The following is a 15,709-nucleotide window of genomic DNA, read 5'->3' as shown; positions in this document are numbered from 1 at the left end:
TTATATCATGCTTTTCCTCTCTCTTTCTTTTTCTTTTCTTTTTTTTTTGGGGGGGGGGGCCGGGGCGGACGCCTGCGGGTCCCACCAGCCACACCGCCATGCCAGCCTGTCAACTCAAACTTCTTCTTTTTTGGAGAGGGCACAAATATGCGTTCACACCTGTCCGCCCAATAATACCACCCCCCGCCCCCAAAAAAAAGGAAAAAAAGGAAACTTATATTTAGTCTCTTCCTCTCTCTCTCCCTCTCCCATGCACACCTTTCGCGCACCGTTTTTGTCACGTGCTTAAAAACAACAAAACACACACTCTCTCTCTCCTTTACCCTACTACTAAGTTCTATTTCTTGGATTTGAGACCCAATTTCTCACCCTCTTTATTAACTACTCCATACATATCCTCTTAATTTACCCGGTGCCACTATCGAATGTAGGCATGTCTCTTTAGGTCTCCAATGTACAACCTTACCAACTAAAAGCTCTCTCTCCCTCTCTCACCTCGAGGTTTCGGGTGGTATCCACAATGCCAACAAACCATATGCTTATCTACCCACCCTTTCTTTATAGGGCCATTCATTGTTGGTTGTCGTGCTCAACTCTATGCCTTTGTAGCTTTTAAAACCTGAATCCATTTGTTTGAACAACAACTAGCAATGGCGGCATCGTATTGTTTCCAATCCCTTCGGTGTTTTTGCAGACGTGACCTTCTTGTCTATTAACATCACAAAAACACATTCTTTGCTCCAATGGCTTCCTATTTCCATGACAGAACATGCTCTAAAGTGGCAAAACAATATTATCAATCGGCAACATGTTCAATTATTTTTAACAATAAAAAAACTCTAAGAACATTCATACAGTTTGATGCACCGCAGTGATTTACCTATTGGTATTGTGAAGTGCAAGTCATGCAATGACCATGTTAAAAATAAAAGCTTCCATAAAAAAAGGGACAAAAATTATAAGCCCTTGAGGTCCTACACACCATCTTCACCCATAAGAGGACATCAAAGACCTAGATGAATATATCGTAACATGGATTCCTTCATATCTTTGAAGCACTTTTCATACATGGGCTTCATATTATATCCTTGAATGGGTCTCGTAATCAATCTTAGTTAGAGAGATGAATCAACATTTTCACTCTCCAAATAACAATTCGCACAATAATAGAATATATGGGACGATATGCTTCCTCTGATTGCTCCACCATTATTTCTACTCATCCCTACTACCATTTATAATTCATTTGAAGTCTCACTAGACAATTACTTTGCATGTTGCAAATGCAACACCTCCCTTGCACATATAGAGTTTGGGCTTTTGGGGGCTGGCTATATGTTGGATGGTCGTGAATCATTATTATAGTCAGTGTTGCATTGTAGGAATGTGGCCAAGTCATTATACAAATATATAAACAAGTATGACATGGGGGGATGTCTATGTATTAGATGGTTGGTAAGAGAATTTGTACAATGTACTAGGATTATTATGAGAGAGTCATAAAATCGAGCATTTGGAAATATGCATAATTTGAATATATCGCAATACACAATATAAGTATCCACCTTTAAAGTTTGTGTTGCAATTTTGTCATAATATCTTTACAACGTTATTCTCATGGTTTAAGCAAATCCTTATTCACAAAGGAACATGCATAACAACCCCCAAAAAAAATCCCCCAAGGATCGATGCATCGATGTTATTATCGGTTATACACGAAAGCTTTGTGCATAGATGATTGTGTGTCCACTAATTATAGTGGAGACAACGCATGTAATAAGTCCTTCAGGTAAGAATCAACAACGATTCGGTTTCGACTTAACCGGTTTGGGAGTTCCCAAACTTGAACCGAACCTGTTCCTAAACCAGTTTGGCCCAATTCGGTTCAGTTCGGCTTGAGCCATCCCAAACTGAGCTCAAACCGGTTAAGGAAGCTCAATCCTAAACCAAATCAAACCGCCGACCCATTTAAAATAGTTTAACGGTTTGGTTTAGGCTTGAGCCGAACCGTTGTCGATTCCTACCTTTAGGTGATTGACATAAAGAAATGCCCACTTTATATAGATGATTATTTGATAGATGACTATGTGAATAAGTATGCTATAGTCACAAGTTCTTATTTGTGTGTTTGTGCATTTGTGTTTGTATACATATATAGAGAGAGGTTTTCATATGCAAATCTATTCCTCGCTTTTCAAACTGTCCAAGGGCTCATAACATATTGCTTCTCATTTCTTTTATATTAATTTATTTAAGAAATCCATGCTATACTATTTGTTTATTCACCTAGTGTCACTAGCTATGTTGGCGTAAGGCCTTTATTAGCAACAATTGCACCAAACTTGAAAAATATTTGGACTTCAAATTTAAATGATCACATTCTTGTCCATTATCTCGTTCTTGTTTTGTTGTTATAAATGGTTGACATCAAATATATTACTTATATATGTTTTATAATGTGCAACCCATAAAAATAAGATAAGACACGGAGATGTGTTGCCGAATTCTATTGTATAGTCATAGATACAATAAATAGACATGGATAGAAATGAGATCGTACCAAATGACATTAGATTTATGAAAATCATAGTTGTCGTCGTACCCGTATTACATGACGTGCACATTTTAAATCATTATTCAAGTTTTGAACATTCTCGAGTGCATGTATTGCCATCTCTCCTCTAAAATATTAGTTGTCAACATCCAATTGTTGTTTTTGCCAATTAGTGGTGTTCAAGAAATTGGGGGTTTTATAGACGAATAAAGTTTTATTTCAAGGTTATGTCCAAACTTTTTTTCCATCTAAGGTTTGAGAAACAATACACCTTCTTTTCACTTGTACTATTTTACGATAATGAGAATATATGTATGAGGATCATATGTATTTTAACATATCATTCTATATAACATATTCCCTTCGTAGATGGACATGAATCATTCCCCTTTATTATTTTGACGTCAAAAAGGGGAAAGCTAAAGTTGCAACATATCACCATGTGAGATTGAATGTTCAATGTTTCTCTAGAATCGGGACCTTGCGATACATACATGGACATTGGATAACCTTTGATCTCTTTATAACATATTCAATAAACATAAATCGAGTAAATAAAAGTCACGAGTTTCCAACAACGGTGTAGACGGGTCTTTTCCAACCAAACCGCGCATCCAACAATGTTACTGCAATAGATATGGAGTGAAATTGTAGCCACTCTAAAGAGCCAATATGATGGCCTCAAGGGCAGCTCCAATGGAGTTGAAGAGACAACGAATAGCCTTCATCCAACAATGGTCGTCCTCACCCTTTCTTGAGTCAGTGGGCATCCACATAAGATGGAACTATCGCGCCCCTATAGGGATTTGTACATAATAATCTCACTTGTAAACTTTTATAACTAATGGAAGGAGTTTTTTTGGTTAAAAAAGAAGTCACGAGTTTCCATTGATAAATTGCTTGGGTGCTTCAACTATGGGTATGAAAAATATCCTTCCAATGATGTCTCACAATCTCAAGATGACAATTAATGCTTCTAATATTGTAAAATACACATTATGCTTGCCATTACATGTACAAAAAGCAAGAAACAACATAAGACAATCCACTTTCATCAAAGCTCACGAGGAAGTGTTTTATTGCATTATACATATTGTCACAAAGAGCTTGATCATTCATTCATGTCCACGTAAAAGTAGGTTAAAAAGTTACGCTCATTTGTTTACACACATTTTGTATTGTATATACTTCGATTTTTTGCTCAAAATAGGGAAGCATCTTCATTGCATCATGGAAGAGTGCAATTGAATATATATACATATACACATCTATAATATATATACATGTATAGATAAATAGATAGGTAGATAGTTTTGGAACAATCAATAAATACATTGGTTTTGGAGACTATAATATCGTTACCTACAATATACAAGTTGGCAAGAAAGAATTTACATCCGTAGAAATATAACTCCAATTCTTCAATTCCAATATTTTAATTGTTGATAAGTTTTGTTCCACGTCTTTAGTCTTTTAAAGTTTTGTCACCAACAAATACTTCACACACTAATATCTGCTCATCACAAAAGGTGTTTGTAGTTCAAACAATGGTTTTTCTTATTTCTAATTGTATGTAGTTCAAACAATGTTAAGTAAGAGTAACGAAACATTCAAGATAACATTATTGCTTATAATGGTATAGTAGGAAGGTTTGGATTAGGATCCACCATTATTATAATTGTCGAATTGACACAACATCCTTGTCATTGTCGCAATATTTCATGGAGAGAAAGGAGGAAGGTGGTACAAGAGTTATGTGAACTTTATAAAAATGTAATGAAAAAGAAAAAGAGCAAGAAGAAGACATGCAAAGCCTACCGTTTGAAACACGTGGAAACTATTTATTCATTAATCATAATGTTGTATTTGAATATTCGAACAACATATCACAATACAATTCGACATTCCTACGGTTGGAAATGGGGCATAAAGACATCTTATAACGTAAACAATTATACACAATCTAAATGATAAATGGTGCATATGTGTCAATATACCACGGAGATGCAATAGGACCATATAACCATGTTCGATTTTAATAACATGTTATTGTCCAAAGTTGTTCCCAAAGCTGATATGGTTGAGGTACCACAACACATAAATAAAATCATGTTTCGAAGTAAAATAGGAAACATCCATCATGAAGTACTTGTAAGTCATCTATCACATCAAGCTCTTAAGGGTCTTTACAACTACATCCTAAAAAATCCCTCAAATCCTATCAACTCTAGTTAAATTTCAATTTCAACAAGGAAGTGGAAAAGGTTGAATCAAACTCACATGAACATATGTGAAGATTTATTTTCCTTTTGAAGCATAATTTCTCTTTTAAGACACATGACAAATCCTTATTTGGTGAACATTAGAAATTAGTTTGCTATGCCAAATATTACCATTACAATTTCGTGCAAGAGATTGAAAAATATTTCTCCCACATTGATGGTTTAAAATTATTGTACCTAAAACACGATTCACGGGATGTTCATTGCAGAGCATTCTATTTTTTTTTTCATATATTGACACATAAAAAACATTAGCATATTTCGTATCACGTAACATGCACACAATGTTCTCTCATCGGCATACAAAGTAATATGCAATGCAATATGTTTTATTAGATTACAAAATGAACATTCATCAAATATGAGATACAATTCTTAATTGTAGTGCTATGTTAGATTTCAATGATATGAATCAAGCCATTATTATACATTCACAAAGGTCCATAAAGAAAAGCTTAAATGATTATACAAATTTGCAAACAATTTATTGATGAATAACACGCAATTTGATTGAGAGAAGTGAAAGATAATCTCAATGCTTGAGTTTGACCAAGAATTTGAAACTTGAAAGTTAAGCTTCCAAGTAAGGAAATGTGCCTTCAAGCAAGAGCTACCAAAAGTTTTAAATGCGAGACTTAATTTTAACATGTCACTACTCCTGCAGTTTGAACTCATCAATTTAGGATAGGGAATTATTCAACCAAGAACACTTAGTGAATAGGGAAAAGCAATCTTACCACTTTTGGCGTTCAACAAATATTGTGAACCTTGAAAGTTGAAATTCCATACGTGGAAAAACACCCTATTGCTTTAAAGAAAAATATTAGTCTACATGGCCAGTTGTAACATGCCATTACCCTTAGAATGAATGTCCCTCTATTAGAATTGCTGAACTTAACAATGTTTGAACGTAGCGAGGAAAATGTTGTAGAGTACAAAAGAGAATAATGTGGTTACTTTTCATCACTAATTCTAATGCATTCTAACCCTTAAGTTTTACATCCCTCATTATTAAATTAGAAAATAATCAAGTTGATATTCGAGTGTTAACCATATACCAACTAAATGCTAAGGCTTCATTCAATCAAATGAAAACTATGAAGTGTAATTAAAACGTTAAATAAAAGACATTGTGTATGTCATATGTGCAACTTAAACTATTCACATAAAAAGCGCAAATTTCATGTGAGTTATCTTTCTATATGTTGAATATATATGTATAAACAATCATCCCTTGAGAATTGGGTGTTAAAGTTATGTTAGGTTAAGTTGTTAGAAATTCATCATAATATATCAAGTTATGAACATGATCCTCATGCACCAATATGAGTACATGTGAGAAATTTGAAACTAATACCTTACCATTCACCTGAATAACGAGTTATCTATGGTGATCATAGATAGATGCATTGATTAACAATTTAAAAATTAAATAATATTTATGATTTTTGCTAGCATCCCAATTAATAAGGGAGTAAATAAATAAATGACGAGCATGAAGGATTAATATTTATTAACAAATAAAAATATAGATGGGTCAATGATATATTGTAGAGCACTACCATTCATAATCATAAAAAATGAGTGCGAACAAAGTATATGTCTATTCTTTAAGCTTAACCACCATTCTTCTCTTGTTGTTTTTTTTTTTTCCCCAAAAAAACACTACTACGCATTAGTTAGCAAACAAAATTACATCATAGAACACCCAAAGTTCCTCTCACCAGCCCTCACTCTGGCCTTCCCACCAAAGTGGACATAGTCCCCACCTCATTTTCAACAAACGTATCCAAACAACTCCAATAACCTAATAATTTGTACCATATCTATACAGATTTACAACACCTAGACGCTGTTGGAAACCGGAAACAGCCATCGGGGTGCTTGGTAGTTCCATTGAGGCCCTGATGATGATCTGCCCACCATAGGAGAATTACCCCATTTCAGCAAGAACTTTGATCGAGATCTTTCAGCTGCATCAGATTCCCCCTTAATTGAGTCGTATCGTCCCCACAGCCAAGATACCAACTCAAACCAGATATTTAATAATACCTCACCGTTAGGGATCTTTTGTTGTTGAAAAACAAATTTACAACGGTTGGTCCAAATGTGCCAGACCGATAAACAAGACACCATCATCCATATCTCTTCAAAAAATTCTGAGTTAGTGCCATGTCGAACTCCAGCCCGTTGAAACACCTTGCCATCCTGCACTATAAAACCATGTCCGTGGGGGTTTAACTGTTCAGCCCAACCTTCCCCTGTTAACTTCAGCCCTTGTATGGACCCCCATACAACTCTCCCATTCACTCCGCATGCTGCCACTATCCTGAGACTTCTACCCAAATGTTAATAGCCTCGCTGCAATTCCAAAAACAATGAGGAATTGATTCCAAAGGGCGTCCACAACTTTTGCATCCAGCCTCACCACCACGACACCTAAGCCACTCCCCCACCGGCACCGCTTTGTGACTAAGAAGCCACAACCAAAGCTTTATTTTTTCTGGCATATCGAGCGCCCATAGCCTCCTCCAAAACGACTTCAACCAGTCATCAGAAATGCCTTTATCCTTCCAACTATTGCTAGTTAGGCCAGCACCCATCAATTTAGAGCCAATGATTTGCCTTCCTAGCTTGGTAGTGTACTCGAAAAACCGTTCAAGTTTGTCCGTTCCCGGTTTCTGCCACCACACCTCTAGTGGATCCCAATCCAGATCACATATGGGCTTGTTGTCAACTATCCAGAGTTTACGATCAAATTCCAGCTTCCCTGGGTCCGGGTTTACTTGCCACTTCTTACCTTCCAACATTGCCACTCGCACTGCCAACCACTGGCCATTGTCTGCCAAAGCACTTAGGTTGCCCCACAAACGATACTCATTATATGGGCACATGCCTCGGATAATTTGTGCATCGCCCTCACCTATAAACCACCCAAACCAGACCCCCTCTTCTTCATTCAGCCTAGCTAGACCATCAACAACCTTATCTATCAAGTGGGTAACCTTTTCCAGCCTGCCGGTAAATCTAGGACTTCCAACCAGACCCTCCCTTCTTCTCCTTTTGAACTCCTCCCAGTCTCTTACTGAACTAACATTGTACCCTACCATTTTTCCCCATGGCAAGTATTTTTTCTAACCAAGCATCATACCATCATCACTTCGAATCCTGGGGTTCCAAAACAGAGGTTGACGGAGTTGTTCCTCCATTGTTTTTGGCTGCATTAAGACCGACCTCTCTCTTAAACTTGACCAGGCCCTCATTATGGTGCGGGCCACCCTATCCTCCATGCTAGTAGGTTCTTTTAACGTTAGGCCTCGACTGAACAACCACCACATCTTTGCCTTCCAAGGGCCGCCATTCCTCGGACTCCAGAGTTCAGCTCTGTCTCTAAGAAGCAATTTCCACAATTCTGGTCCAGGTTGGAGACTTCGCACCAAGAGCTTACCAAGTAAAGCCTTACTTTGGTGAACTGGATCCACCATCCCAAGTCCACCTTGACTTTTTGCCTTGATCAAACAACTCCAGGCCACTTTAGCTGAAGCAGTCTCATGGTCTCTACCCGACCAAAGGAACCCTCTCACCATTGCCTTAATATTTTTTATGCACTCTTTATCTAACATCCAGCATGCCAACGAGTGCCACATGGTGGCCAACAAAATATGGTTTACCACAACCACTCTACCTGCAAGGGAAAGCTTTACTGATGCCCATAACCGAAGCTTTTTTCTGATTTTGTCTTTCACTTGCTCAAGTTGCTGATTTTTTTGAATCTCTATTCCCACCAAAAAGCCCAAATACTTAACAGCCCTTCCATTAGGAACCCATTGAAAATCAGCATTAGGTTGCCAATTCGGCCAAGAGTTTGGACTTACCCAAAACCCTCTACTTTTGTTCCAATTAATTTTCCCACCTGATGCTTTACAGAACAACTCAATTCGATTTTCAGCCTGCTGTAAATTAGCATCATTGCCTTGCAGATAGAGCATGGTGTCATCTGCATACATGGAGTCCAACAAGTCCTTACAAGCATGTGGGACAACCAAACCCCGAATTCCTACATCCGGTCTATTTAAAAAGAAAGAGAATGCCTCTGAGATAAATAAATAAAGGTAGGGGGCCAATGGGCACCCCTGTCTGACAGACTTGCATAGTGGAATTGATGGGCCCCGTTGCCCTAGTACCAACACCCTACTCAAGCTTCCTTTGTAAAGCGCCAACGTAGCTGCTCTCCATTTTGAGGGTAGTCCCAACCGCTCCATGACTTTGTCTAAAAAAGGCCATTGTACTCTATCATATGCCTTCTCAAAGTCAAGCATGAGGCATGCAATATGTTGATTGGTTTTCTTCGCCAGAGCAATCGCTTCCCAAAAGGTCAACACATTATCAATTATACATCTATTTTCCATGAATCCTGTTTGTCCAACATTAATTAGCGCATGTAAGTGGGGTTTGACCCTCTTGGCTAGCATATTAGCAAAAATCTTATAGATTGTGTTGAGCAACGTAATCGGTCTCCATTGCCTCACATCTGATACTATACCCTTTACCTTAGGAATTAGAAATATTAGTCCCTCTTTAAAATGTTTAGGGAGGTACCCATCATCCCATGCCTCATTTAGTCCAGCAACCAGGTCAACCTTAATTATTTCCCAAAATTTTTCATAAAAATCTTTTGATAATCCATCATCTCCTGGACAAGACGTTCTACATATACTTGCCAGAGCATCTGACACCTCCTCTTCCAAGAGTGGCCCTGACAACTTAACTTGTGCAACCTCTGAAATTCTTGGTTGCATTCCCTCCAATACAAATTCTGCCAGTGAGGGCTGGTCTGGGAGACTATAATTATTTGATAGTAGCCCATTATAGTGAGATGTGACTGCCTCCATGATCTCCGATACATCTTCTGACAGTGAACCATCCTCCTTGATCAGTTTAGGAATGAAGTTACCAATTGTGCTCGGTTTTTTAAACTTAAAAAATTGTTGGTTCACCTTGTCCCCATTCCTGCTCCACCAAGCTGCTGAACTCCTGAATACCATCTTATTTCTTGACGCAATCAACCGCTGTAGTGTTTCTTTGGCAGCCTCCAAACCTGATCTTGACCAAAGACACTTGGGATTTTTCTGGAGCATTCTTTGGGCACCCGCTATCGATCTTCTTAGTCTCACCTCTCTTTCCTTAGATCTCTCCAATCTATTTTTAGTCTCTTCATGCAAATACTTTGAAGTTTCAATAATCTTTCCTTGAAGATTATCCAAAGCACCACAACCAGCTAGATTATTTTCCCATATACTCCTTATCTTACTTTCTAGACATAATTGCCATATTTGATCGATGCTAATATGACATTGCCATAATAATGGCAATACGAGATGAAACAAAAAAATAATGCCACGTGTATGTTAAGAAATCTCAAGGTTGTAAGTTTTCAAGCATTCCTTTAACATATTTTTGTCGACCTATATATGGAGGTGTTTTTCTTGATTGTTTGAGAGTACACAACACGGGCACACTTTGTTTTCATGGACTATACTAATGACGAGAAAAAAGAGGGATTAAGGCGAATAGTGGATTAAGGGTGCTTAACGACACCAACCACTAGTCCCCTTTATATACCCCAAAACCTAAGGGTCCCAATCACCACATGTTTCTATGTGTCATTAGGTCCTTGTGGGCTTGTCCCAATGCCTAGGATAATCGGTTTCTCAACTATTCACGAGTTTGTCATATGATATTTTATTCCTAGTTTATAATTGTTGTGCATTAAGGGAGATATGGGGTCACAAAGACTTTGTCGCTTCTAGTTGTGTTACACCAAGCTCGCGCCTTTCCCCTAGGCGACGTCTTTCTCTTGATCAAAGTTTTGTTTCCTTATCAAGGTTACATTGTGGCTCAATTTGTTAGTTGACCTATTGTCAGCAAAACAAGTAAGAATGGCGTTGAGTTGTACTTGGTGCTGGCGCGCTCGCTACAAGAGTTGACCCACCACAAGAACCGAGTCTCGATGTAGTCAAAAGATCATGAAGTGAGGGTAGCTAGGCCTCATATTTATAGCAATACCCAAGGCCCCCAGACAAGTTCACACTTGGCCTAATGGGTTGTCTCAATCCCGAGGATTAATAGTAATCCTCCCCTTCTTTACACTCTCATTTAACCCTCACACTTATCCATTTGTATACAATACTACGGTAAATTCTGTTGAACACCGCGCTCGGCCACAACCGAGAAATAGGATCAAGTCACAGAAAACAGGAAATACGAAATGCTCCAAAACAATAGAGAGAAGAGTACACAGTATGTTTTACGTGGAAAACCCTAAATGGGAAAAACCACGTGAGTCCTCAAACTCCAACTCACACTATACACAGAGATGTACAATGGTGAAGCTACAAGGCAACAACCTTGAGCTCACTGTCTTCGCCACAGGCGGCGGTAATACACAGAGGCAACGACCTCTTCGTCTCTCTCTCTCGGCTGCTCTCACTCCGCTCTCTCGGCTAGAACATAAAATGAGCAACAACAAGAAACTGTTTGCCCTAAGTCATATTTATACACATATGACTTTCGGGCTATTTACAAATATAGCCTCAAGGGCTCTTGGCAAACATATTCACAAATATGTCCCCGCATCCGGATCTCTCCCCGGGTACACTCATCATCCGGCTCCGTAGCCGGGGTCTTCATCATCCGGCTCCGTAGCCGGGTCTTCGTCATCCGGCTCCGTAACCGGGTCTTCGTCATCCGGCTCCGTAACCGGGGTCTCTTCATCCGGCTTCATGCCGGGTACTATTCATCATCCGGTTCCGTAATCGGAACCGGGCTTGCTGTCATTCATCTCCGGACATCCCATCCGGAGGGACCGAAATCCCAACAAACTCCCCCTTCACTTCGGCATGGGATGTCTCTCCAATCCGATCCTCTTCCAGCATGCTTCTAGCTTGTCGGGTGTGAGCACTTTGGTCAGCATATCTGACCCGTTCTCGTCCGTGTGGATCTTCGTCAACACGAACTCCTGGTCTTCTATCCTTTCCCGGATCCAGTGATATCTTCGCTGGATGTGCTTCGTCCGGGAGTGATAGGCCGCGTTCTTCGCAAGGTGGATGGCACTCTGACTGTCGCAGTAGAGTCGGTACTCCTCCTGCCGGATACCGAGCTCTCTAATGAAGTCCTTCATCCATATTATTTCCTTGCCGGCTTCAACAGCCACCATGTACTCCGCCTCCGTGGTTGACAACGCAACCGTCTTCTGCAGCCTCGACTGCCACGAAACAGCTCCCCCTGCATACGTCATCACATACCCTGATGTGGACCGGCTGGTATCTGCATCAGCCGACATATCCGAATCGGTAAATCCATCGAGTTCGGGCTTACCGGAGCCGAATCGGAGGCACACGTTTGCCGTGCCCTTCAGGTATCGGAGTGTCCATTTGACCGCGTTCCAGTGCTCCTTGCCGGGGTTACTCATGTACCGGCTCACCACTCCGACTGCATATCCTATGTCCGGTCTTGTACACACCATTGCGTACATCAAGCTTCCGATGGCAGAGGCATATGGAACTTTCATCATGTCCTCCTTCTCAGCCTTTGTCTTGGGACTTTGCTTGCCGGATAACTTGCAGTTTGTCGGGAGGGTTGATCCGACCGGTCTTGCTTCCGACATGTTGAACCGTTGAAGCACCTTTGTCACGTACTTCTCCTGTGACAACCACAACTGCTTCTTCTTCCGGTCCCGGATGATGTGCATCCCTAGTATTTGCCTCGCCGGACCCAGGTCTTTCATTGAGAAGGTTCGGTGAAGAGCCTTCTTCAGCATCCGTATCTTGACCTGGTCCCGTCCGACGATCAACATGTCGTCCACGTACAGGAGGAGTATTAGAGAGTCTCCTCCGTCGAACTTCTTCACAAACACGCAGTGGTCGGACTGCGTTTTGTGGTACCCTTCATCGGTCATGAAGGAGTCAAACTTTCGGTACCATTGCCGGGGAGCCTGCTTCAGACCGTAAAGGCTCTTCTTCAACCGGCATACCAGGTGCTCCTTCCCTTTCTTCTCGAATCCTTCCGGTTGCTGCATGTATATCTCTTCTTCGAGGTCACCGTGAAGGAATGCCGTCTTCACGTCCATCTGTTCTACCTCGAGGTCCATGCTTGCCGCTATGCTCAGCACCGTCCGGATGGAGGTCATCTTCACTACCGGGGCAAATATCTCGTCGAAGTCGACGCCCTTCTTCTGCTGGAACCCCTTCACCACGATCCTGGCTTTGTATCTCGGGGGGTTTTCGGCATCTCCCGGTTTCATCTTGAACACCCACTTGTTACGGAGTGCCCGCTTTCCTTTCGGCAACTCCACAAGTTCATATGTGTGGTTCTCATGCAGGGAATCCATCTCGTCCTGCATGGCACTCAACCACCTGCGGCTCTGGGTGTCATGCTTTGCTTCTTCAAAGCTCTCCGGCTCCCCCTCGTCGGTTAGCAGCACGTGCTCTGGTTCCGGAAATCTCCGGGGGGCCCTTCTCTCTCTTAGAGGATATCTCCGTTCCGGAGCTTCGGTAACCGGTTCTTCCGATTCTTCTTCATCCGAATCCATTTCGGGATCGGGGCCGGTTCCGGTATCATTTTCATCTTCTTTGGCCGGTTCTGTTTCTTCACCGTCTTCGGCCGGATCCTCGAGTGCTAACCGGTCCCTTGCCGGTCGGGACTGCTCCTCGTAGAGTTGATTCTCACCGGTCGACTTGGAGCTCTTTATCTTCTTCTCCGACTCCCAGTCGGCGAGTGTCTTGTCCTCCATGAAGATGATATCTCGACTCCTGAATATCTTCTTGTCGACCGGGTCCCATACTCGGTAGCCGAACTCGTCATCGCCGTAACCGAGGAATATGCATGGCCGGGTCTTTGGATCTAGCTTTCCTCTCCGGTCCTTTGCCACATGCACGTATGCGAGACACCCGAACACCTTCAGATGCCGGTAGGACACTTCCCTACCGGTCCACACTCTCTGCGGCGTGTCTCCGTCCAAAGGTACTGAGGGTGATCTGTTAATCACGTATGTCGCCGTCGACATTGCCTCAGCCCAAAACCCCTTGGGTAATTTCGCATGCGCCAGCATACTCCGGACCCTCTCCATTATGGTCCGGTTCATCCTCTCGGCCAGCCCGTTCAGTTCCGGCGTCTTCGGCACTGTAAACTCGAGCCGGATTCCCTTCGAGCGACAGTACTCCTGGAACTGCCCCCGGTATTCCCCTCCGTTATCCGCTCGTATCGCTTTCAGCTCCTTGCCGGATTCTCTTTCCACTCTCGCGTGGAGTTCTTTGAAGACGGACAATACTTGGTCCTTTGTCTTCAACGGTGCCGTCCACAGCTTCCGGCTGTGGTCATCAATGAATGTCACGAAGTACTGGGCTCCGCCATGTGACTTCGTTTCCACTTGACACACGTCAGTGTGCACCAACTCCAATGGTGCGCTACGTCTCGTCGGTGGCCTTGAGTGGAAGGAGGTTCGGTTCTGCTTACCGGCCAGGCAATTGGTGCACTTCTCCAGGTGCACATGCTTCACTGGAATGAGGTTGTCATCTGCAAGCCTCTTCATCCCCTTCTCACTCATGTGGCACAGTCTCTTGTGCCACAGCTCACCGGCAGTGTCGGCTGCCACGTTCAGCTCCTCCGGACATAGCCGGGAATTCATCAGGTACAGTGTGTTGACTTTCCGGGCCCGAGCCACTATCAGGCTCCCCTTGCTGAACTTCATGACACCGTTCCGGATGCTACCCGTGTAGCCTTCATCGTCTAGCCTCCCGGCCGAGATCAGGTTCAATCGAACCTCCGGAACGTGTCGAACATCCTTCAGCAGCATTTTGCATCCGGTTGATGTCATCAGCCACACGTCTCCTATGCCGGCAATCCGGCACGTACCTTCATTTCCCATCCGGACACAGCCGTGCTCACCGGCTGTGTAGGATGAGAAGTATTTCTTCTCCGGGGTCAGGTGGAACGACGCTCCGGAATCGACCACCCAGGTCATCTCTTCTCCGGCAAGGTTCAGCTCCCTCTCTTCGGTAATGAGCATTATCTCTTCTTCACTTGCCGCGAGTGCCGTCGTTCCTTTCCGGTCCTGCCCTCGCCGATCCGGACCTCTCCGGTCCGTGGCTCCCCGGTATGCACCGTTTCGCTCCGGTGACTTCTTCGAATCGGTGTCGTCGGCTCCGTTGTCTTTTCGGTAATGTCGACAATTCTTCCGGAAGTGCCCCGGCTTCCCACAGTGGAAGCATGTGGGCCTTCCTCTTGACTGCGACCGGGTCCCCGACTTCTCCCGTCTTTGCGGACTCCGGTTCCATTGTCTTCCCCGTTCCGATTCGGTAAGCAGCGCCTTCGAGTCGGAGGCCGGTTCTTTATCTCTCCGACGCGCTTCTTCGTTCAAAATACTTGTCTTTACCGTTTGTAGAGACAAGTTATCTTCGGTGCAGGAGGTGCTGAGAGTCACCACCAAGTTCTCCCAGCTTTCCGGCAATGTACACATCAGAATGATGGCTTGCATTGCATCCTCCAGCGGGAACTTGATCGCCGCAAGCTGGTTCACGAATCCCATGAACGTGCTTACGTGTTCCACCATACTCTCGCCGTCCCGGTACTTGAGGTTCACTATCTTCCTCATCAGGGAGGTCCGGTTCAACGCATTCTTCCTCTCGTAGAGGCCCGACAGCTTCCGCCACATATCGTATGCGTTGGTGTCGTTCGCCACATGTTGTAGAACGCTCACGTCGACGTATTGCCGAATGGTTGCAACGGCTTTCCGGTTCAGAAGCCTCCATTCCGTCTCAAGTACCCCCTTCGGTATTTCCGACCTGTCAATCGGTTCGTACAGGTCCCGAACAAT

Source organism: Azolla caroliniana, unplaced genomic scaffold (genome assembly GCF_043228905.1).
Source record: "Azolla caroliniana isolate FFs.n. ecotype wild unplaced genomic scaffold, voAzoCaro1.0.p SCAF_9, whole genome shotgun sequence".
NCBI lineage: Eukaryota > Viridiplantae > Streptophyta > Polypodiopsida > Salviniales > Salviniaceae > Azolla > Azolla caroliniana.
Note: the sequence above shows the minus strand (reverse complement) of the source record.